Source organism: Ranitomeya imitator, chromosome 2, assembly GCF_032444005.1.
Source record: "Ranitomeya imitator isolate aRanImi1 chromosome 2, aRanImi1.pri, whole genome shotgun sequence".
NCBI classification, from domain to species: domain Eukaryota; kingdom Metazoa; phylum Chordata; class Amphibia; order Anura; family Dendrobatidae; genus Ranitomeya; species Ranitomeya imitator.
This window is the reverse complement of record NC_091283.1, coordinates 482,666,964-482,691,545: the sequence shown is the minus strand read 5'-3', so window position 1 is coordinate 482,691,545 and position 24,582 is coordinate 482,666,964.

The window sequence follows — 24,582 nt, the reverse complement described above, 5'->3', positions numbered from 1 at the left end:
GGGAGATCCGAAATAAAATCCATAGAGATATGTGTCCAGGGCCTCTTCGGGACTGGCAAGGGCAAATGCAACCCACTGGCACGAGAACAGCAGGGCTTAGCCCGAGCACAAATCCCACAGGACTGCACAAACGAACGCACATCCCGCGACAGAGGCGGCCACCAAAAGGATCTAGCCACCAAATCTCTGGTACCAAAGATTCCAGGATGACCAGCCAACACCGAACAATGAACCTCAGAGATAACTCTACTCGTCCATTTATCAGGGACAGTTTCTCCGCTGGGCAACGGTCAGGTCTATTAGCCTGAAATTTTTGCAGCACCCGCCGCAAATCAGGGGAGATGCCAGACAAAATTACCCCCTCTTTGAGAACACCCCCCGGCTCAGACAAACCCGGAGAGTTGGGCACAAAACTCCTAGACAGGGCATCCGCCTTCACATTTTTAGAGCCCGGAAGGTATGAAACCACAAAGTCAAAACGGGAGAAAAACAGCGACCAACGAGCCTGTCTAGGATTCAACCGTTTGGCAGACTCGAGATAAGTCAAGTTCTTGTGATCAGTCAAGACCACCACGCGATGCTTAGCTCCTTCAAGCCAATGACGCCACTCCTCGAATGCCCACTTCATGGCCAGCAACTCTCGATTGCCAACATCATAATTACGCTCAGCAGGCGAAAACTTCCTGGAAAAGAAGGCGCATGGTTTCATCACCGAGCCATCAGAACTTCTCTGCGACAAAACAGCCCCTGCTCCAATCTCAGAAGCATCAACCTCGACCTGGAACGGGAGCGAAACATCTGGTTGGCACAACACAGGGGCAGAAGAAAAACGATGCTTCAACTCTTGAAAAGCTTCCACAGCAGCAGAAGACCAATTGACCACATCAGCACCCTTCTTGGTTAACTCAGTCAACGGTTTAGCAATACTAGAAAAATTATTGATGAAGCGACGATAAAAATTAGCAAAGCCCAGGAACTTTTGCAGACTCTTCAGAGATGTCGGCTGAGTCCAATCATAAATGGCCTGAACTTTAACAGGGTCCATCTCGATAGTAGAAGGGGAAAAAATGAAACACAAAAATGAAACCTTCTGAACACCAAAGAGACACTTTGACCCCTTCACAAACAAAGAATTCGCACGCAGGACCTGGAACACCATTCTGACCTGCTTCACGTGAGACTCCCAATCATCCGAGAAGACCAAAATATCATCCAAGAATACAATCAGGAATTTATCCAGGTACTCTCGGAAGATGTCATGCATAAAGGACTGAAACACTGATGGAGCATTAGAAACCCCGAATGGCATAACCAGGTACTCAAAATGGCCCTTGGGCGTATTAAATGCTGTTTTCCATTCATCGCCCTGTTTAATACGCACAAAATTATACGCACCACGAAGATCTATCTTGGTGAACCAACTAGCCCCCTTAATCCGAGCAAACAAATCAGACAGCAGCGGCAAGGGGTACTGAAATTTGACCGTCATTTTATTTAGAAGGCGGTAATCAATACAAGGTCTCAGCGAACCATCCTTCTTGGCCACAAAAAAGAACCCTGCTCCCAATGGCGACGACGACGGGCGAATATGACCCTTCTCCAAGGATTCCTTTACGTAACTCCGCATAGCGGCGTGCTCAGGCACAGACAAATTAAACAGTCGACCTTTAGGAAACTTACTACCAGGAATCAAATCGATAGCACAATCACAATCCTTATGCGGAGGTAGGGCACTGGACTTGGGCTCATCAAATACATCCCGGTAATCCGACAAGAACTCTGGGACCTCAGAAGGGGTGGATGATGAAATAGACAGAAATGGAACAAGGGCTCCAAGAAAAACCCACAGCGCCTTGCATACTCCAAGTCCATCAAATTCAGGGCAGCGCCTGAATCCACAAATGCCATGACAGAATATGATGACAAAGAGCAGATCAAAATAACGGACAAAAGAAATTTCGACTGTACCGTACCAATGGTGGCAGACCTAGCGAACCGCTTAGTGCGCTTAGGACAATCGGAGATAGCATGAGTGGAATCACCACAGTAAAAACACAGCCCATTCTGACGTCTGTGTTCTTGCCGTTCAGCTCTGGTCAATGTCCTATCGCACTGCATAGGCTCAGGTCCATGCTCAGATAATACCGCCAAATGGTGCACAGTTTTACGCTCACGCAAGCGTTGACCGATCTGAATGGCCAAAGACATAGACTCATTCAGACCAGCAGGCATAGGAAATCCCACCATGACATCCTTAAGGGCTTCAGAGAGACCTTTTCTGAAAATTCCTGCCAGCGCACATTCATTCCATTGAGTGAGCACAGACCACTTCCTAAACTTCTGACAATATATCTCCACCTCATCCTGACCCTGACACAGAGCCAGCAAATTTTTCTCTGCCTGATTCACTGAATTAGGTTCATCATACAGCAATCCGAGCGCCAGAAAAAACGCATCAATATTACACAATGCAGGATCTCCTGGCGCAAAGGAAAATGCCCAGTCTTGAGGGTCGCCACGTAATAAAGAAATAATGATCTTAACTTGTTGAACTGGGTCACCAGAGGAGCGGGGTTTCAAAGCCAGAAACAGTTTACAATTATTCTTAAAACTCAGAAACTTAGCTCTATCTCCAGAAAACAAATCAGGAATATGAATTCTTGGCTCTAACATAGAATTCTGAACCACAAAGTCTTGAATATTTTGTACTCTTGCAGTGAGATGATCCACACAAGAAGACAGATCTTTAATGTCCATCACTACACCTGTATCCTGAACCACCCAAATGTCTAGGGGAAAAGAAAGACAAAACACAGTACAGAGAAAAAAAATGGTCTCAGAACTTCTCTTTTCCCTCTATTGAGAAGCATTAGTACTTTGGGCCTCCAGTACTGTTATGAACAGGTGATTCAGAACCACAATGGACCTAGTGGTTAAGAGCACACAAAGTGACCTGATAGTTACTAACATAGGACGAGCTCTGAGATGTGGGAACTCTGCTGACCGCAATCCCTAATCCTATCATACAACACTAGAGGTAGCCGTGGAGCGCTCCTGACCAGACCTAGGCGCCTCGGGCACAGCCTGAGAAACTAGCTAGCCCTGAGGATAGAAAAATAAGCCTACCTTGCCTCAGAGAAATTCCCCAAAGGAGAAGGCAGCCCCCCACATATAATGACTGTGAGTTAAGATGAAAATACAAACACAGAGATGAAATAGATTTTAGCAAAGTGAGGCCCGACTTACTGAATAGACCGAGGATAGGAAAGATAGCTTTGCGGTCAGCACAAAAACCTACAAACAACCACGCAGAGGGGGCAAAAAGACCCTCCGCACCGACTAACGGTACGGAGGTGCTCCCTCTGCGTCTCAGAGCTCCCAGCAAGCAAGAAAAACCAATATAGCAAGCTGGACAGAAAATATAGCAAACAAAAGTAACACAAGCAAAACTTAGCTTATGCAGGGCAGACAGGCCACAAGAACGATCCAGGAGAAAGCAAGACCAATACTGGAACATTGACTGGAGGCCAGGAACAAAGAACTAGGTGGAGTTAAATAGAGCAGCACCTAACGACTTAACCTCGTCACCTGAGGAAGGAAACTCAGAAGCCGCAGCCCCACTCACATCCACCAAAGGAAGCTCATAGACAGAACCAGCCAAAGTACCACTCATGACCACAGGAGGGAGCTTGACCACAGAATTCACAACAGTACCCCCCCTTGAAGAGGGGTCACCGAACCCTCACAAGAGACCCCAGGCCGATCAGGATGAGCCAAATGAAGGGCACGAACCAGATCGGCAGCATGAACATCAGAGGCAAAGACCCAGGAATTATCTTCCTGACCGTAACCCTTCCACTTAACCAGGTACTGGAGTTTCCGTCTCGAAATACGAGAATCCAAAATCTTCTCCACTATATACTCCAACTCCCCCTCAACCAAAACCGGGGCAGGAGGATCAACGGATGGAACCACAGGTGCCACGTATCTCCGCAACAATGACCTATGGAATACATTATGGATGGAAAAAGAAGCTGGAAGGGTCAAACGAAAAGACACAGGATTAAGAACCTCAGAAATCCTATACGGACCAATGAAACGAGGCTTAAACTTAGGAGAGGAAACTTTCATAGGAATATAACGAGATGACAACCAAACCAAATCCCCAACACGAAGTCGGGGACCCACACAGCGCCTGCGGTTAGCGAAACGTTGAGCCTTCTCCTGAGACAATGTCAAATTGTCCACCACATGAGTCCAAATCTGCTGCAACCTATCCACCACAGTATCCACACCAGGACAGTCAGAAGACTCAACCTGCCCTGAAGAGAAACGATGATGGAAACCAGAATTGCAGAAAAACGGCGAAACCAAAGTAGCCGAGCTGGCCCGATTATTAAGGGCGAACTCAGCCAAAGGCAAAAAGGACACCCAATCATCCTGATCGGCAGAAACAAAACATCTCAGATATGTTTCCAAGGTCTGATTGGTTCGTTCAGTCTGGCCATTTGTCTGAGGATGGAAAGCCGAAGAAAAAGACAAAACAATGCCCATCCTAGCACAAAAGGACCGCCAAAACCTCGAAACAAACTGGGAACCTCTGTCAGAAACGATGTTCTCCGGAATGCCATGTAAACGAACCACATGCTGGAAAAACAATGGCACCAAATCAGAGGAGGAAGGCAATTTAGACAAGGGTACCAAATGGACCATCTTAGAGAAGCGATCACAAACAACCCAAATGACCGACATTTTTTGAGAGACGGGGAGATCCGAAATAAAATCCATAGAGATATGTGTCCAGGGCCTCTTCGGGACTGGCAAGGGCAAATGCAACCCACTGGCACGAGAACAGCAGGGCTTAGCCCGAGCACAAATCCCACAGGACTGCACAAACGAACGCACATCCCGCGACAGAGGCGGCCACCAAAAGGATCTAGCCACCAAATCTCTGGTACCAAAGATTCCAGGATGACCAGCCAACACCGAACAATGAACCTCAGAGATAACTCTACTCGTCCATTTATCAGGGACAGTTTCTCCGCTGGGCAACGGTCAGGTCTATTAGCCTGAAATTTTTGCAGCACCCGCCGCAAATCAGGGGAGATGCCAGACAAAATTACCCCCTCTTTGAGAACACCCCCCGGCTCAGACAAACCCGGAGAGTTGGGCACAAAACTCCTAGACAGGGCATCCGCCTTCACATTTTTAGAGCCCGGAAGGTATGAAACCACAAAGTCAAAACGGGAGAAAAACAGCGACCAACGAGCCTGTCTAGGATTCAACCGTTTGGCAGACTCGAGATAAGTCAAGTTCTTGTGATCAGTCAAGACCACCACGCGATGCTTAGCTCCTTCAAGCCAATGACGCCACTCCTCGAATGCCCACTTCATGGCCAGCAACTCTCGATTGCCAACATCATAATTACGCTCAGCAGGCGAAAACTTCCTGGAAAAGAAGGCGCATGGTTTCATCACCGAGCCATCAGAACTTCTCTGCGACAAAACAGCCCCTGCTCCAATCTCAGAAGCATCAACCTCGACCTGGAACGGGAGCGAAACATCTGGTTGGCACAACACAGGGGCAGAAGAAAAACGATGCTTCAACTCTTGAAAAGCTTCCACAGCAGCAGAAGACCAATTGACCACATCAGCACCCTTCTTGGTTAACTCAGTCAACGGTTTAGCAATACTAGAAAAATTATTGATGAAGCGACGATAAAAATTAGCAAAGCCCAGGAACTTTTGCAGACTCTTCAGAGATGTCGGCTGAGTCCAATCATAAATGGCCTGAACTTTAACAGGGTCCATCTCGATAGTAGAAGGGGAAAAAATGAAACACAAAAATGAAACCTTCTGAACACCAAAGAGACACTTTGACCCCTTCACAAACAAAGAATTCGCACGCAGGACCTGGAACACCATTCTGACCTGCTTCACGTGAGACTCCCAATCATCCGAGAAGACCAAAATATCATCCAAGAATACAATCAGGAATTTATCCAGGTACTCTCGGAAGATGTCATGCATAAAGGACTGAAACACTGATGGAGCATTAGAAACCCCGAATGGCATAACCAGGTACTCAAAATGGCCCTTGGGCGTATTAAATGCTGTTTTCCATTCATCGCCCTGTTTAATACGCACAAAATTATACGCACCACGAAGATCTATCTTGGTGAACCAACTAGCCCCCTTAATCCGAGCAAACAAATCAGACAGCAGCGGCAAGGGGTACTGAAATTTGACCGTCATTTTATTTAGAAGGCGGTAATCAATACAAGGTCTCAGCGAACCATCCTTCTTGGCCACAAAAAAGAACCCTGCTCCCAATGGCGACGACGACGGGCGAATATGACCCTTCTCCAAGGATTCCTTTACGTAACTCCGCATAGCGGCGTGCTCAGGCACAGACAAATTAAACAGTCGACCTTTAGGAAACTTACTACCAGGAATCAAATCGATAGCACAATCACAATCCTTATGCGGAGGTAGGGCACTGGACTTGGGCTCATCAAATACATCCCGGTAATCCGACAAGAACTCTGGGACCTCAGAAGGGGTGGATGATGAAATAGACAGAAATGGAACAAGGGCTCCAAGAAAAACCCACAGCGCCTTGCATACTCCAAGTCCATCAAATTCAGGGCAGCGCCTGAATCCACAAATGCCATGACAGAATATGATGACAAAGAGCAGATCAAAATAACGGACAAAAGAAATTTCGACTGTACCGTACCAATGGTGGCAGACCTAGCGAACCGCTTAGTGCGCTTAGGACAATCGGAGATAGCATGAGTGGAATCACCACAGTAAAAACACAGCCCATTCTGACGTCTGTGTTCTTGCCGTTCAGCTCTGGTCAATGTCCTATCGCACTGCATAGGCTCAGGTCCATGCTCAGATAATACCGCCAAATGGTGCACAGTTTTACGCTCACGCAAGCGTTGACCGATCTGAATGGCCAAAGACATAGACTCATTCAGACCAGCAGGCATAGGAAATCCCACCATGACATCCTTAAGGGCTTCAGAGAGACCTTTTCTGAAAATTCCTGCCAGCGCACATTCATTCCATTGAGTGAGCACAGACCACTTCCTAAACTTCTGACAATATATCTCCACCTCATCCTGACCCTGACACAGAGCCAGCAAATTTTTCTCTGCCTGATTCACTGAATTAGGTTCATCATACAGCAATCCGAGCGCCAGAAAAAACGCATCAATATTACACAATGCAGGATCTCCTGGCGCAAAGGAAAATGCCCAGTCTTGAGGGTCGCCACGTAATAAAGAAATAATGATCTTAACTTGTTGAACTGGGTCACCAGAGGAGCGGGGTTTCAAAGCCAGAAACAGTTTACAATTATTCTTAAAACTCAGAAACTTAGCTCTATCTCCAGAAAACAAATCAGGAATATGAATTCTTGGCTCTAACATAGAATTCTGAACCACAAAGTCTTGAATATTTTGTACTCTTGCAGTGAGATGATCCACACAAGAAGACAGATCTTTAATGTCCATCACTACACCTGTATCCTGAACCACCCAAATGTCTAGGGGAAAAGAAAGACAAAACACAGTACAGAGAAAAAAAATGGTCTCAGAACTTCTCTTTTCCCTCTATTGAGAAGCATTAGTACTTTGGGCCTCCAGTACTGTTATGAACAGGTGATTCAGAACCACAATGGACCTAGTGGTTAAGAGCACACAAAGTGACCTGATAGTTACTAACATAGGACGAGCTCTGAGATGTGGGAACTCTGCTGACCGCAATCCCTAATCCTATCATACAACACTAGAGGTAGCCGTGGAGCGCTCCTGACCAGACCTAGGCGCCTCGGGCACAGCCTGAGAAACTAGCTAGCCCTGAGGATAGAAAAATAAGCCTACCTTGCCTCAGAGAAATTCCCCAAAGGAGAAGGCAGCCCCCCACATATAATGACTGTGAGTTAAGATGAAAATACAAACACAGAGATGAAATAGATTTTAGCAAAGTGAGGCCCGACTTACTGAATAGACCGAGGATAGGAAAGATAGCTTTGCGGTCAGCACAAAAACCTACAAACAACCACGCAGAGGGGACAAAAAGACCCTCCGCACCGACTAACGGTACGGAGGTGCTCCCTCTGCGTCTCAGAACTTCCAGCAAGCAAGAAAAACCAATATAGCAAGCTGGACAGAAAATATAGCAAACAAAAGTAACACAAGCAAAACTTAGCTTATGCAGGGCAGACAGGCCACAAGAACGATCCAGGAGAAAGCAAGACCAATACTGGAACATTGACTGGAGGCCAGGAACAAAGAACTAGGTGGAGTTAAATAGAGCAGCACCTAACGACTTAACCTCGTCACTTGAGGAAGGAAACTCAGAAGCCGCAGCCCCACTCACATCCACCAAAGGAAGCTCATAGACAGAACCAGCCGAAGTACCACTCATGACCACAGGAGGGAGCTTGACCACAGAATTCACAACACAGTGAGCATGGTAGACACAGGAACATTCAGGTCTTTGGAGATGGACTTGTAGCCTTGAGATTGTTCATGCTTCCTCATAATTTGGTTTCTCAAGTCCTCAGACAGTTCTTTGGTCTTCTTTCTTTTCTCCACGCTTAATGTGGTACACACAAGGACACAGGACAGAGGTTGAGTCAACTTTAATCCATGTCAACTGGCTGCAAGTGTGATTTAGATATTGCCAACACCTGTTAGGTGCCACAGGTAAGTTACAGGTGCTATTAATTATACAAATTAGAGAAGCATCACATGATTTTTCGAACAATGCCAATACTTTTGTCCACCCCCTTTTTTATGTTTGGTGTGGAATTATATCCAATTTGACAATTCTTTTTGTGTTTTTTCATTTAAGACAAATTAAATGAAGATAATAATACCAAACAATTTGTGTTTGCAATCATTTTCAGGAAGAAAATGAGTATTATTTGACATAATTGCAGGGGTGTCAAAACTTTTGGCAATGACTGTAGCTAGTGCGAAAAATCTAATTTCTAAATAACTATGTGAAGCACTCATAGTATCTGAGCCCAAAGTCTTTACACTATACCTACTTTCTAAAGTACACAATGGTTTCATGGTTTGGGAATTTTCTGGGAAATATACAGTGGGGCAAAAAAGTATTTAGTCAGTCAGCAATAGTGCAAGTTCCACCACTTAAAAAGATGAGAGGCGTCTGTAATTTACATCATAGGTAGACCTTAACTATGGGAGACACACTGTGAAAAAAAAATCCAGAAAATCACATTGTCTGTTTTTTTATCATTTTTTTGCATATTATGGTGGAAAATAAGTATTTGGTCAGAAACAAACAATCAAGATTTCTGGCTCTCACAGACCTGTAACTTCTTCTTTAAGAGTCTCCTCTTTCCTCCACTCATTACCTGTAGTAATGGCACCTGTTTAAACTTGTTATCAGTATAAAAAGACACCTGTGCACACCCTCAAACAGTCTGACTCCAAACTCCACTATGGTGAAGACCAAAGAGCTGTCAAAGGACACCAGAAACAAAATTGTAGCCCTGCACCAGGCTGGGAAGACTGAATCTGCAATAGCCAACCAGCTTGGAGTGAAGAAATCAACAGTGGGAGCAATAATTAGAAAATGGAAGACATACAAGACCACTGATAATCTCCCTCGATCTGGGGCTCCACGCAAAATCCCACCCCGTGGGGTCAGAATGATCACAAGAACGGTGAGCAAAAATCCCAGAACCACGCGGGGGGACCTAGTGAATGAACTGCAGAGAGCTGGGACCAATGTAACAAGGCCTACCATAAGTAACACACTACGCCACCATGGACTCAGATCCTGCAGTGCCAGACGTGTCCCACTGCTTAAGCCAGTACATGTCCGGGCCCGTCTGAAGTTTGCTAGAGAGCATTTGGATGATCCAGAGGAGTTTTGGGAGAATGTCCTATGGTCTGATGAAACCAAACTGGAACTGTTTGGTAGAAACACAACTTGTCGTGTTTGGAGGAAAAAGAATACTGAGTTGCATCCATCAAACACCATACCTACTGTAAAGCATGGTGGTGGAAACATCATGCTTTGGGGCTGTTTCTCTGCAAAGGGGCCAGGACGACTGATCCGGGTACATGAAAGAATGAATGGGGCCATGTATCGTGAGATTTTGAGTGCAAACCTCCTTCCATCAGCAAGGGCATTGAAGATGAAACGTGGCTGGGTCTTTCAACATGACAATGATCCAAAGCACACCGCCAGGGCAACGAAGGAGTGGCTTCGTAAGAAGCATTTCAAGGTCCTGGAGTGGCCTAGCCAGTCTCCAGATCTCAACCCTATAGAAAACCTTTGGAGGGAGTTGAAAGTCCGTGTTGCCAAGCGAAAAGCCAAAAACATCACTGCTATAGAGGAGATCTGCATGGAGGAATGGGCCAACATACCAACAACAGTGTGTGGCAACCTTGTGAAGACTTACAGAAAACGTTTGACCTCTGTCATTGCCAACAAAGGATATATTACAAAGTATTGAGATGAAATTTTGTTTCTGACCAAATACTTATTTTCCATCATAATATGCAAATAAAATGTTAAAAAAATAGACAATGTATTTTCTGGATTTTTTTTTTCTCAGTTTGTCTCCCATAGTTGAGGTCTACCTATGATGTAAATTACAGACGCCTCTCATCTTTTTAAGTGGTGGAACTTGCACTATTGCTGACTGACTAAATACTTTTTTGCCCCACTGTATGTAAATACATTGATTCGTTGTTAACCCCTTTCCGACATCGGGCGTAATAGTACACTGATGTCGGACTCCCCGTTTGGTGTGGGCTTCGGCACTGAGCCCAAACCTTTCCGGGCACATGTCAGCTGATATATACAGCTGATATGTGCCCGCAACAGCCACGGGTGGAATTGGTGCTCATAGCAAGTAATCATTTCTGCTACACACAGGCGATCATACAACTGCAGCTTCTAGTCTCCCATGGAGACTATTGAAACGTGCAAAAAATAGTTTTTAAAAATATTAAAAAAATAAAAATATGTCAAATTTCAAATCACCCCCCTTCGCCCCATTCAAAATAAAAAAATCAAATATACACATATTTGGTATCACCACTTTCAGAATCGCGTGATCTATTAATATACAAAAATAATTAATTCAATCGCTAAACAGCGTAATGAGAAAAAAATTAAAAACGTCAGAATTATGTTTTTTGGTTGCCGCTACATTGCAATAAAATGCAATAACGGACGATCAAAAGATCGTATCTACACCAAAATGGTATCAATAAAAATGGCAGCTCGATGAGCAAAAAAAAAAAAAGCCCTCACCCAGCCCCAGATCACGAAAAATGGAGATGCTACAAGTCTCGGAAAATGGCACAATTTTTTTCATGACTGAAATAACTATGAACTCGTAATGACCTGGAGAATCGTAATGGCAGGTCAGTTTTAGCATTTAGTAAACATGGTAAAATCAAACAAAAAAACAACTGTGGAATTGCACTTTTTTTTGCAATTTCACCGCACTTGGAATTTTTTTCCTGTTTTCCAGTACATGATATGGTAAAACCAATGGTGTCATTCAAAAGTACAACTCGTCCCGCAAAATATAATCCCTCATATGGCCATATTTGTTATGGACCTGGTGGTAAGGAGCACCCGGAAAGACCTGATGGTTAAACTATCACAGGACAAGCTCTGGGAAGTGGGAGCTCTGCTGAACGCAACCCCTAATCCTATCGCACACACTAGAAATAGCCGTGGAGCGTACCTAACTCTGCCTAGACGCCTCTTCACAGCTTAAGAGCTAACTAGCCCTAGAGATAGAAAATAAAAGCCTACCTTGCCTCAGAGAAATTCCCCAAAGGAAAAGGCAGCCCCCCACATATATTGACTGTGAGTTAAGATGAAAGTCACAAACACACAAATGAAACAGGTTTCAGCAAAGGAGGCCAGACTTACTAAAAAGACTGAGGATAGGAAAGGTAACTTTGCGGTCAGCACAAAAACTACAAAAAGACCACGCAGAGTGTGCAACGGACCCCCGCACCGACTCACGGTGCGGAGGTGCCACTCTGCATCCCAGAGCTTCCAGCTAGCAAGGCAAAATCATGATAGCAAGCTGGACAAAAAAAACAATGAACAAATAATTAACTAGCAGGGACTTAGCTTCTGCTGGAGTAGACAGGTCACCAGAAAGATCCAAGAACGAACTGAACCAGTACAAGAACATTGACAGCTGGCATGGAGTAACGATCTGAGTGGAGTTAAATAGAGCAGCCAGCCAAAGAATAAACTAAGTCACCTGTGGAAGGAACCTCAGAACCAGCAGCTCCGCTCACAGCCACCAGAGGGAGTCCATGGACAGAACTCGCCGAAGTACCATTCATGACCACAGGAGGGAGTTTGATAACAGAATTCACAACTAGTGAGTGTTGAGCATTCCGATACCGCAAGTATCGGGTATCGGCCGATACTTGCGGTATCGGAATTCCGATACCGAGTTCCGATACTTTTGTGGTATCGGGAATCGGTATCGGATCCATATTAATGTGTAAAATAAAGAATTAAAATAAAAAATATTGATATGCTCACCTCTCCGGAGGCCCCTGGACATCACCGCTGGTAACCGGAAGCCTTCTTTGTTTAAAATGAGCGCGTTTAGGGACTTCCATGACGTCACGGCTTCTGATTGGTCGCGTGCCGCTCATGTGACCGCCACGCGACCAATCAGAAGCCGCGACGTCATTCTCAGGTCCTAAACTTCTCATTCTAGGAATTTAGGACCTGAGAATGACGTCGCGGCTTCTGATTGGTCGCGTGGCGGTCACATGAGCGGCACGCGACCAATCAGAAGCCGTGACGTCATTCTCAGGTCCTAAACGCGCTCATTTTAAGCAAAGAAGGCTGCCGGTTACCAGCGGTGATGTCCAGGGGCCTCCGGAGAGGTAATTATATCAATATTTTTTATTTTAATTCTTTATTTTACACATTAATATGGATCCCAGGGCCTGAAGGAGAGTTTCCTCTCCTTCAGACCCTGGGAACCATCAGGATACCTTCCGATACTTGGTGTCCCATTGACTTGTATTGGTATCGGGTATCGGTATCGGCGATATCCGATACTTTTCGGGTATCGGCCGATACTATTTGATACCGATACTTTCAAGTATCGGACGGTATCGCTCAACACTATTCACAACACATATTGACTGAAAAATAAAAAAGTTATGGCTCTGGGAAGAAGAGGAGCAAGAAACAAAAATTCCAAAACGAGTTTCACTTTTTGTATTGAAGAACTGAAATAAATTAACTTTTTGATGATATTCTAATTTTGGGAGAAGCACCTGTATAAATCTTCATTTGGATGTCCTTCTCTGCTTTGTTGGCAGGTACTTTATCTTTGGATATTTCCCTCATGTTACTGTAGATCTGGCGCGTGTGCATGCCGTCATGCAGGGTGTGCCCATCCCTTGCCAGGTCTCCATGGATTGGTGTTCTGGTCATGTGTCCCTAGTCACGCCAGCGTGACTACGTACAGTACAGACCAAAAGTTTGGACACACCTTCTAATTTAAAGATTTTTCTATATTTTCATGACTATGAAAATTGTGAATTCACACTGAAGGCATCAAAATTATGTATTAACACTTGTGGAATTATATACTTAACAAAAAAGTGTAAAACAACTGAAATTATGTCTTATATTCTAGGTTCTTCAAAGTAGCCACCTTTTGCTTTGATGACTGCTTTGCACACTCTTGGCATTCTCTTGATGAGCTTCAAGAGGTAGTCACCGGGAATGGTCTTCCAACAATCTTGGAAGTGCTTAGCACTTGTTGGCCCTTTTGCCTTCACTCTGCGGTCCAGCTCACCCCAAACCATCTCGATTGGGTTCAGGTCTGGTGACTCTGGAGGCCAGGTCATCTGGCGTAGCACCCCATCACTCTCTTTCTTGGTCAAATAGCCCTTACACAGCCTGAAGGTGTGTTTAGGGTCATTATCCTGTTGAAAAACAAATGATGGTCCAACTAAACACAAACCGGATGGAATAGCATGCCGCTGCAAGATGCTGTGGTAGCCATGCTTTTTCAGTATGCCTTCAATTTTGCCATCAATTTTGCTGGTGTCACCAGCAAAGCACCCCCACACCATCACACTTCCTCCTCCATGTTTCACGGTGGGAACCAGGGATGTAGAGTTTATCCGTTCACCTTTTCTGCATCGCACAAATACACGGTGGTTTGAACCAAAGATCTCAAATTTGGACTCATCAGACCAACGCACAGATTTCCACTGGTCTAATGTCCATTCCTTGTGTTCTTTAGCCCAAACAAGTCTCTTCTGCTTGTTGCCTGTCCTTAGCAGTGGTTTCCTAGCAGCTGTTTTACCATGAAGGCCTGCTGCACAAAGTCTCCTCTTAACAGTTGTTGTAGAGATGTGTCTGCTGCTAGAACTCTGTGTGGCATTGACCTGGTCTCTAATCTGAGCTGCTGTTAACCTGCGATTTCTGAGGCTGGTGACTCGGACAAACTTATCCTCAGAAGCAGAGGTGACTATGGGTCTTCCTTTCCTGGGGCGGTCCTCATGTGAGCCAGTTTCTTTGTAGCGCTTGATGGTTTTTGCAACTACACTTGGGGACAATTTCAAAGTATTCCCAATTTTTCGGACTGACCTTCATTTCTTAAAGTAATGATGGCCACTCGTTTTTCTTTACTTAGCTGCTTTTTTCCTGCCATAATTGTTATGAAAGGCAATTCAGAATCACAATGGACATGGAGGTCAGAGCACATACAGTGAACTGACAATAACCCAAAATAATAGAACGAGCTCTGAGACGTGGGAACTCTGCAGACTGCAATCCCTAAGCCTATCAAACCACACTAAAGGTAGCCGTGGAGCGCTCCTGACCAGAACCTAGGCGCCTCGTCACAGCCTGAGAAACTAGCTAATCCTGAAGATAGAAAAATAAGCCTACCTTGCCTCAGAGAAATTCCCCAAAGGAAAAGGCAGCCCCCCACATATAATGACTGTGAGTAAGATGAAAACACAAACATAGAGATGAAACAGATTTAGCAAAGTGAGGCCCGACTAGCTGAACAGAACGAGGATAGGGAAGATAACTTTGCGGTCAGCACAAAAACCTATAAAAAACCACGCAGAGGGGACAAAAAGACCCTCCGCACCGACTAACGGTACGGAGGTGGTCCCTCTGCGTCTCAGAGCTTCCAGCAGGCGAGAAAAACCAATAAAGCAAGCTGGACAGAAAAATAGCAACAAAATAACATAAGCAAAACTTAGCTTTGCAGAGCAGCAGGCCACAGGAATGATCCAGGGAAAAAACAAGTCCCACACTGAAACATTGACAGGAAGCATAGATCAAAGCATCAGGTGGAGTTAAGTAGAGAAGAAGCTAACGAGCTCACCAGATCACCTGAGGGAGGAAACTCAGAAGCTGCAGTACCACTTTCCTCCACAAACGGAAGATCCAGAGAGAATCAGCCGAAGTACCACTTGTGACCACAGGAGTGAACTCTGCCACAGAATTCACAACAGTACCCCCCCTTGAGGAGGGGTCACCGAACCCTCACCAGAGCCCCCAGGCCGACCAGGATGAGCCACATGAAAGGCACGAACAAGATCGGGAGCATGGACATCAGAGGCAAAAACCCAGGAATTATCCTCCTGAGCATAACTCTTCCATTTAACCAGATACTGGAGTTTCCGTCTTGAAACACGAGAATCCAAAATCTTCTCCACAATATACTCCAATTCCCCCTCCACCAAAACCGGGGCAGGAGGATCAACAGATGGAACCATAGGTGCCACGTATCTCCGCAACAATGACCTATGGAATACGTTATGTATGGAAAAAGAATCTGGAAGGGTCAGACGAAAAGACACAGGATTAAGAACCTCAGAAATCCTATACGGACCAATAAAACGAGGTTTAAACTTAGGAGAGGAAACCTTCATAGGAATATGACGAGAAGATAACCAAACCAGATCCCCAACACGAAGTCGGGGACCCACACGGCGTCTGCGATTAGCGAAAAGTTGAGCCTTCTCCTGGGACAAGGTCAAATTGTCCACTACCTGAGTCCAAATCTGCTGCAACCTGTCCACCACAGTATCCACACCAGGACAGTCCGAAGACTCAACCTGTCCAGAAGAGAAACGAGGATGGAACCCAGAATTGCAGAAAAACGGTGAAACCAAGGTAGCCGAGCTGGCCCGATCATTAAGGGCGAACTCAGCCAAAGGCAAAAAGGACACCCAGTCATCCTGATCAGCAGAAACAAAGCACCTCAGATATGTTTCCAAGGTCTGATTGGTTCGCTCGGTCTGGCCATTAGTCTGAGGATGGAAAGCCGAGGAAAAAGACAAGTCAATGCCCATCCTACCACAAAAGGCTCGCCAAAACCTCGAAACAAACTGGGAACCTCTGTCAGAAACAATATTCTCTGGAATGCCATGCAAACGAACCACATGCTGGAAGAACAAAGGCACCAAATCAGAGCAGGAAGGAAATTTAGACAAGGGTACCAGATGGACCATCTTAGAAAAGCGATCACAGACCACCCAAATGACTGACATCTTTTGAGAAACGGGAAGGTCAGAAATAAAATCCATAGAGATATGTGTCCAAGGCCTCTTCGGGACCGGCAAGGGCAAAAGCAACCCACTGGCACGAGAACAGCAGGGCTTAGCCCGAGCACAAATCCCACAGGACTGCACAAAAGCATGCACATCCCGCGACAGAGAGGGCCACCAAAAGGCTCTAGCCACTAACTCTCTGGTACCAAAGATTCCAGGATGACCAGCCAACACCGAACAATGAAGTTCAGAGATAACTCTATTCGTCCACCTATCAGGGACAAACAGTTTCTCCGCTGGGCAACGATCAGGTTTATTAGCCTGAAATTTTTGCAGCACCCGCCGCAAATCAGGGGAGATGGCAGACACAATTACTCCTTCCTTGAGGATACCCGCCGGCTCAGATAAACCCGGAGAGTCGGGTACAAAACTCCTAGACAGAGCATCCGCCTTCACATTTTTAGAGCCCGGAAGGTACGAAATCACAAAGTCAAAACGGGCAAAAAACAACGACCAACGAGCTTGTCTAGGATTCAAGTGCTTGGCAGACTCGAGATAAGTCAAGTTCTTATGATCAGTCAATACCACCACGCGATACTTAGCTCCTTCAAGCCAATGACGCCACTCCTCGAATGCCCACTTCATGGCCAGCAACTCTCGGTTGCCCACATCATAATTACGCTCAGCAGGCGAAAACTTCCTGGAAAAGAAAGCGCATGGTTTCTTCACTGAGCAACCAGAACCTCTCTGCGACAAAACAGCCCCTGCTCCAATCTCAGAAGCATCAACCTCGACCTGGAACGGAAGAGAAACATCTGGTTGACACAACACAGGGGCAGAAGAAAAACGACGCTTCAACTCTTGAAAAGCTTCCACAGCAGCAGAAGACCAATTGACCACATCAGCACCCTTCTTGGTCAAATCGGTCAATGGTTTAGCAATACTAGAAAAATTGCAGATGAAGCGACGATAAAAATTAGCAAAGCCCAGGAACTTTTGCAGACTTTTCAGAGATGTCGGCTGAGTCCAATCATGGATGGCTTGGACCTTAACAGGATCCATCTCGATAGTAGAAGGGGAAAAGATGAACCCCAAGAATGAAACCTTCTGCACACCAAAGAGACACTTTGATCCCTTCACAAACAAAGAATTAGCACGCAGGACCTGAAAAACCGTTCTGACCTGCTTCACATGAGACTCCCAATCATCCGAGAAGATCAAAATGTCATCCAAGTACACAATCAGGAATTTATCCAGGTACTCTCGGAAGATGTCATGCATAAAGGACTGAAACACTGATGGAGCATTGGCAAGTCCGAACGGCATCACGAGATACTCAAAATGACCCTCGGGCGTATTAAATGCAGTTTTCCATTCATCACCTTGCTTAATTCGCACCAGATTATACGCACCACGAAGATCTATCTTTGTGAACCAACTAGCCCCCTTAATCCGAGCAAACAGATCAGATAACAATGGCAAGGGGTACTGAAATTTAACCGTGATCTTATTAAGAAGGCGGTAATCTATACAAGGTCTCAGCGAACCATCCTTCTTGGCTACAAAAAAGAACCCTGCTCCTAATGGCGACGATGACGGGCGAATATGCCCCTTCTCCAGGGATTCCTTCACATAACTGCGCATAGCAGTGTGCTCAGGCACGGACAAATTAAACAATCGACCTTTTGGGAATTTACTACCAGGAATCAAATTGATAGCACAATCACAATCCCTATGCGGAGGTAGGGTATTGGACTTGGGCTCATCAAATACATCCCGGTAATCAGACAAGAACTCTGGGACCTCAGATGGAGTGGATGACGAAATTGACAGAAATGGAACATCACCATGTACCCCCTGACAACCCCAGCTGGACACCGACATGGATTTCCAATCTAATACTGGATTATGGGCTTGTAGCCATGGCAACCCCAACACGACCACATCATGCAGATTATGCAACACCAGAAAGCGAATAACCTCCTGATGTGCAGGAGCCATGCACATGGTCAGCTGGGTCCAGTATTGAGGCTTATTCTTGGCCAAAGGCGTAGCATCAATTCCTCTCAATGGAATAGGACACTGCAAGGGCTCCAAGAAAAACCCACAACGCTTAGCATATTCCAAGTCCATCAAATTCAGGGCAGCGCCTGAATCCACAAATGCCATGACAGAATATGATGACAAAGAGCAGATCAAGGTAACGGACAGAAGAAATTTTGACTGTACAGTACCAATGGTGGCAGACCTAGCGAACCGCTTAGTGCGCTTAGGACACTCAGAGATAGCATGAGTGGAATCACCACAGTAGAAACACAGACCATTCAGACGTCTATGTTCTTGCCGTTCAACTCTGGTCAAGGTCCTATCACACTGCATAGGCTCAGGTTTAAGCTCAGGTATTACCGCCAAATGGTGCACAGGTTTACGCTCACGCAAGCGTCGACCGATCTGAATGGCCAAAGACATAGACTCATTCAAACCAGCAGGCATAGGAAATCCCACCATGACATCCTTAAGGGCTTCAGAGAGACCCTTTCTGAATATTTCTGCCAGCGCAGATTCATTCCATTGAGTGAGCACTGACCACTTTCTAAATTTCTGACAATATACCTCTATCTCATCCTGAGCCTGACAAAGAGCCAGCAAATTTTTTCTGCCTGATCCACTGAATTAGGCTCATCGTACAGCAACCCAAGCGCCAGGAAAAACGCATCGATATTACTCAATGCAGGATCTCCTGACGCAAGAGAAAACGCCCAGTCCTGAGGGTCGCCGCGCAAAAAAGAAATGACGATCCTAACCTGTTGAATTGGGTCACCAGAAGAGCGAGGTTTCAAAGCCAGAAATAGTTTACAATTATTTTTGAAACTCAGAAATTTAGTTCTATCTCCAAAAAACAAATCTGGAATAGGAATTCTCGGTTCAAGCAAAGAATTCTGGACCACAAAATCTTGAATATTTTGAACTCTTGCCGTGAGCTGATCCACACATGAAGACAGACCTTTAATGTCCATTGCTACACCTGTGTCCTGAACCACCCAAATGTCTAGGGGAAAAAAAGGACAAAACACAGTGCAAAGAAAAAAAAATGGTCTCAGAACTTCTTTTTTCCCTCTATTGAGAATCATTAGCACTTTTGGCTTCCTGTACTGTTATGAAAGGCAATTCAGAATCACAATGGACATGGAGGTCAGAGCACATACAGTGAACTGACAATAACCCAAAATAATAGAACGAGCTCTGAGACGTGGGAACTCTGCAGACCGAAATCCCTAAGCCTATCAAACCACACTAAAGGTAGCCGTGGAGCGCTCCTGACCAGAACCTAGGCGCCTCGTCACAGCCTGAGAAACTAGCTAATCCTGAAGATAGAAAAATAAGCCTACCTTGCCTCAGAGAAATTCCCCAAAGGAAAAGGCAGCCCCCCACATATAATGACTGTGAGTAAGATGAAAACACAAACATAGAGATGAAACAGATTTAGCAAAGTGAGGCCCGACTAGCTGAACAGAACGAGGATAGGGAAGATAACTTTGCGGTCAGCACAAAAACCTATAAAAAAACCACGCAGAGGGGACAAAAAGACCCTCCGCACCGACTAACGGTACGGAGGTGGTCCCTCTGCGTCTCAGAGCTTCCAGCAGGCGAGAAAAACCAATAAAGCAAGCTGGACAGAAAAATAGCAACAAAATAACATAAGCAAAACTTAGCTTTGCAGAGCAGCAGGCCACAGGAATGATCCAGGGAAAAAACAAGTCCCACACTGAAACATTGACAGGAAGCATAGATCAAAGCATCAGGTGGAGTTAAGTAGAGAAGAAGCTAACGAGCTCACCAGATCACCTGAGGGAGGAAACTCAGAAGCTGCAGTACCACTTTCCTCCACAAACGGAAGATCCAGAGAGAATCAGCCGAAGTACCACTTGTGACCACAGGAGTGAACTCTGCCACAGAATTCACAACAGATAATACAAATTCTAACAGTCTATTCAGTAGGACTATCAGATGTGTATCCACCACACTTCTGAACAACGCAACTGATGGTCCCAAACTCATTTATAAGGCAAGAAATCCCACTTATTAAACCTGACAGGGTACACCTGTGAAGTGAAAACCATTTCCGGTGACTACCTCTTGAAGCTCATCAAGAGAATGTCAAGAGTGTGCAAAACAGTCATCAAAGCAAAAGGTGGCTACTTTGAAGAACCTAGAATGTAAGACATAATTTCAGTTGTTTCACACTTTTTTGTTAAGTATATAATTCCACATGTGTTAATTCATAGTTTTGATGCCTTCAGTGTGAATTTACAATTTTCATAGTCATGAAAATACAGAAAAATCTTTAAATGAGAAGGTGTGTCCAAACGTTTGGTCTGTACTGTAGGTGGTGCTTGTTGGGCCACATAATCCGATCGGTTGTGCTGTGTGTCGGGGTGACGCACACCACACGATTTCTGCCACGTCCCACAATGGATAGGGGGCGTGAATAAATTATAAGTAACAACGATCACTGGGACTTTACTTGGGGAGGCGTTACCTATGATAATGAAGGTTCAATGTGACCCTATCTTTTGCTTCATCTTGAATTGCAAATTAGTTCTCAAGTGTACATGAACTACCACATTGGTGAATCTAGCATATAAATGGTTGCCCTTACTAGTGTGATTCTACCCCCAGAAGAAGGCAGATGCCGAAACATATGTCAGGGTTTTTCCTGGGTCTAGCAACACAATCCTGCACTGGTATTAAGTCACACTGTTGTCTCGTTCCTTTAGATGTACTGTTTTATCATGTGATTTAAATTATGAATGTTTAAATGTATGCTATTTGGAGCTATTAATTAGGTGTTCTACCAGTGATTATACTTATACTTACCTATTATTGAGTTATTTATGCGTGTTGTGGTGCCACCTAGTGGCTTCCAATTGCTTTTACATGTTTTTATATGTAATTTTGTAATTTTCAATAAAGATATTGGTGTTTACATATATGTCTCTCTAAGCACGTTTTTTCTTATATGATTTGTGCTGTTCTATGTATTGAACCCTCTATTCTGTCCATGTAGAATGTCGATTTTTGGCAGACCCATTCAGAGGTTTATATGCACGTGTAAGTGAATGTTGACATATTTGCTAATAACATTCTATACGATGTATATACTCTAGCCCGGTGTCTCCTTTGTGATGTATGTCTTTGTATCTCCTATGTGAGGTATACAGCAGTCTTGGTGTCTCCTATGTGATGTATATACAGTAGTCTAGATGATCCTATATGATGTGTATATAGCAGTCTCAGTGTCTCTTTTGTAATGTATATGTCTGTCTTGGTATCTCCTATGTGATGTGTACACAGCAGTCTCTGTGTCTCCTATGTAAAGTATACCGCTGTCTCGGTGTCTCCTATGTGATGTATATACAGCAGTCTCTGTGTCTCCTATGTGATGTGCACAGCTCTCTTGGTGTCTGCTATGTGATGTGTATGTAGCAGTCTCAGTATGTCCTATGTCATGTATATGGTGCAGATCTCCCACTGATTGAGTTATACAGTATAAATGTAACGTGAGCAGTGATGGATTTCCTACTGTGAGGAGCAATGTAATATACATCTGTGTTCGGTACGACTTACTGCTGCGAGTTCTTTCCAAACTTATCATCGCAAAGAATCACCTGCGTTCCAGGCTGATACAAATTTACAAAAGTAGTTACGAGTAGCAACATCATCATTACCACCTATGATCACAGTTGCACAAAAGAGAAACAGTTCCAGTCATTACATTAGAGGTTTGATCAAATATATCTGTAAAGTGCCTTAGCGAAGTAGTCACGGGCAAGCTACTGCTTCTGCATGCTCTGGTACCCTAGAGAAAAATTGTGTGCGAGTCCGGTTTGCTGCTGTGTGTCGGGTGCATCGCTCTTACTTATGACCAATAGGCCTCTATTGGCTCCTGCTTTCATCTTCCAGAACTTTTGCAGCAAACAAGCCAGGGGACGCTGAGTTTGTTAAAACAGTAAAACATTTACTTGCCAGTTTACAGTTATTACAATTAAGTATGCAGGATAGGGCTCAACAGGTTACAGTCTTTCTCACAGGACCGGGCACAATTTCAGCCCTTATTCTCGGTATGGGTAGAGCATCCCTCTTGCTAACTCCTCTAGCACCAGGAATTCTTCTCCACCACAAGCCGTGTACCTGGATTCCATCACCTCCTGCCTCTGAGAGTTTGAGTCCATCTTTCCCTGCAGCTCCACAGGCTTAGTGCACCCAAGGGGCCAAAATCTATCTCGAGGTTCCCAGGCCAACAGATGGATTCGCACAAAAGGGTTCTATGGCAATATGCAGCAAAGATGTGTGCTGGCACCATCCACAGATACTCCCTTTAATGCATGGGATAAGCAGTGAACCAGGGCTTTGCAGGAACACAGGCGCATATAAAATAGCATGAACAGCACAGCAGGAAAGAGTAGAGGAAAAATCGCACTCACTGTCCTTTAAAACATTTCTTCTTTATTGGAAAATTAAAACGTAGGGTTTGCAGGGGTGAATGGAATGAATGCAGGACGACAGTCGTTACTCACCAACTGCTGCTTCAACAGGTCCTAGTGTAATCCACTGCAGGGCCACCATCAGGGCATTACAGCCATCACTACTGTATGGGGCCCGATGAGCTGAAGCAAAAAGGGGGGCCCGCACACGCTGGCAGCCCGGTCTGGGCGGGCCCCCCTCTCTTTGCTAATGCTCATCGGGCCCCTGGGATATTTTGTTTAAAGCTGCCGCAGACCAGATACATAACAACACTGTGGTGATTTAAAGTTACACCTACAGCGTTGTTAATGTATCCGGCAGAGAGAAATGGGCACTATACCTTTAATTTGCGGGCCCTGGTGCATCATGGTCCCGACGTCACGTTACACACTGAGCACTTTCTCATTCTGGAGGAGTGTGGCGTGTGTTGTCGTCGGGCGGGCTGAGGCAGAGAGCAGGAGGAGTGAGGAGACTGCATCCAGTGAGAAGAGGCTTCGGGTGGCTGCATCTGCTGGCGGTAATTCAGGTCTCTCCTCCTCCCCCTGTCTGGCAGTTGTGCAGCTCTGTGCTCTTAGTCATAGAGAACTGTCACTCCAGTCCTGTTGGACACAGTGGGGGCAGAATGCTGGACACAGTGGGGGCAGAAAGCTGGACACAGTGGGGGCAGAAAGCTGGACACAGTGGGGGCAGAAAGCTGGACACAGTGGGGGCAGAAAGCTGGACACAGTGGGGGCAGAAAGCTGGACACAGTGGGGGCAGAAAGCTGGACACAGTGGGGGCAGAAAGCTGGACACAGTGGGGGCAGAATGCTGGACACAGTGGGGGCAGAATGCTGGACAGAGTGGGGGCAGAATGCTGGACAGAGTGGGGGCAAAAAGCTAGACACAGTGGGGGCAGAAAGCTGGACACAGTGGGGGCAGAATGCTGGACAGAGTGGGGGCAGAATGCTGGACAGAGTGGGGGCAGAATGCTGGACAGAGTGGGGGCAGAATGCTGGACAGAGTGGGGGCAGAAAGCTGGACACAGTGGGGGCAGAAAGCTGGACACAGTGGGGGCAGAAAGCTGGACACAGTGGGGGCAGAATGCTTGACACAGTGGGGGCAGAAAGCTGGACACAGTGGGGGCAGAAAGTTGGACACAGTGGGGGCAGAATGTTGGACACAGTGGGGGCAGAATGTTGGACACAGTGGGGGCAGAAAGCTGGACACAGTGGGGGCAGAAAGCTGGACACAGTGGGGGCAGAATGCTGGACACAGTGGGGGCAGAAAGATGGACACAGGGAGGGCAGAATGCTGGACACAGGGAGGGCAGAATGCTGGACACAGTGGGGGCAGAATGTTGGACACAGTGGGGGCAGAAAGCTGGACACAGTGGGGGCAGAAAACTGGACACAGTGGGGGCAGAAAGCTGGACACAGTGGGGGCAGAAAGCTGGACACAGTGGGGGCAGAATGCTGGACACAGTGGGGGCAGAATGCT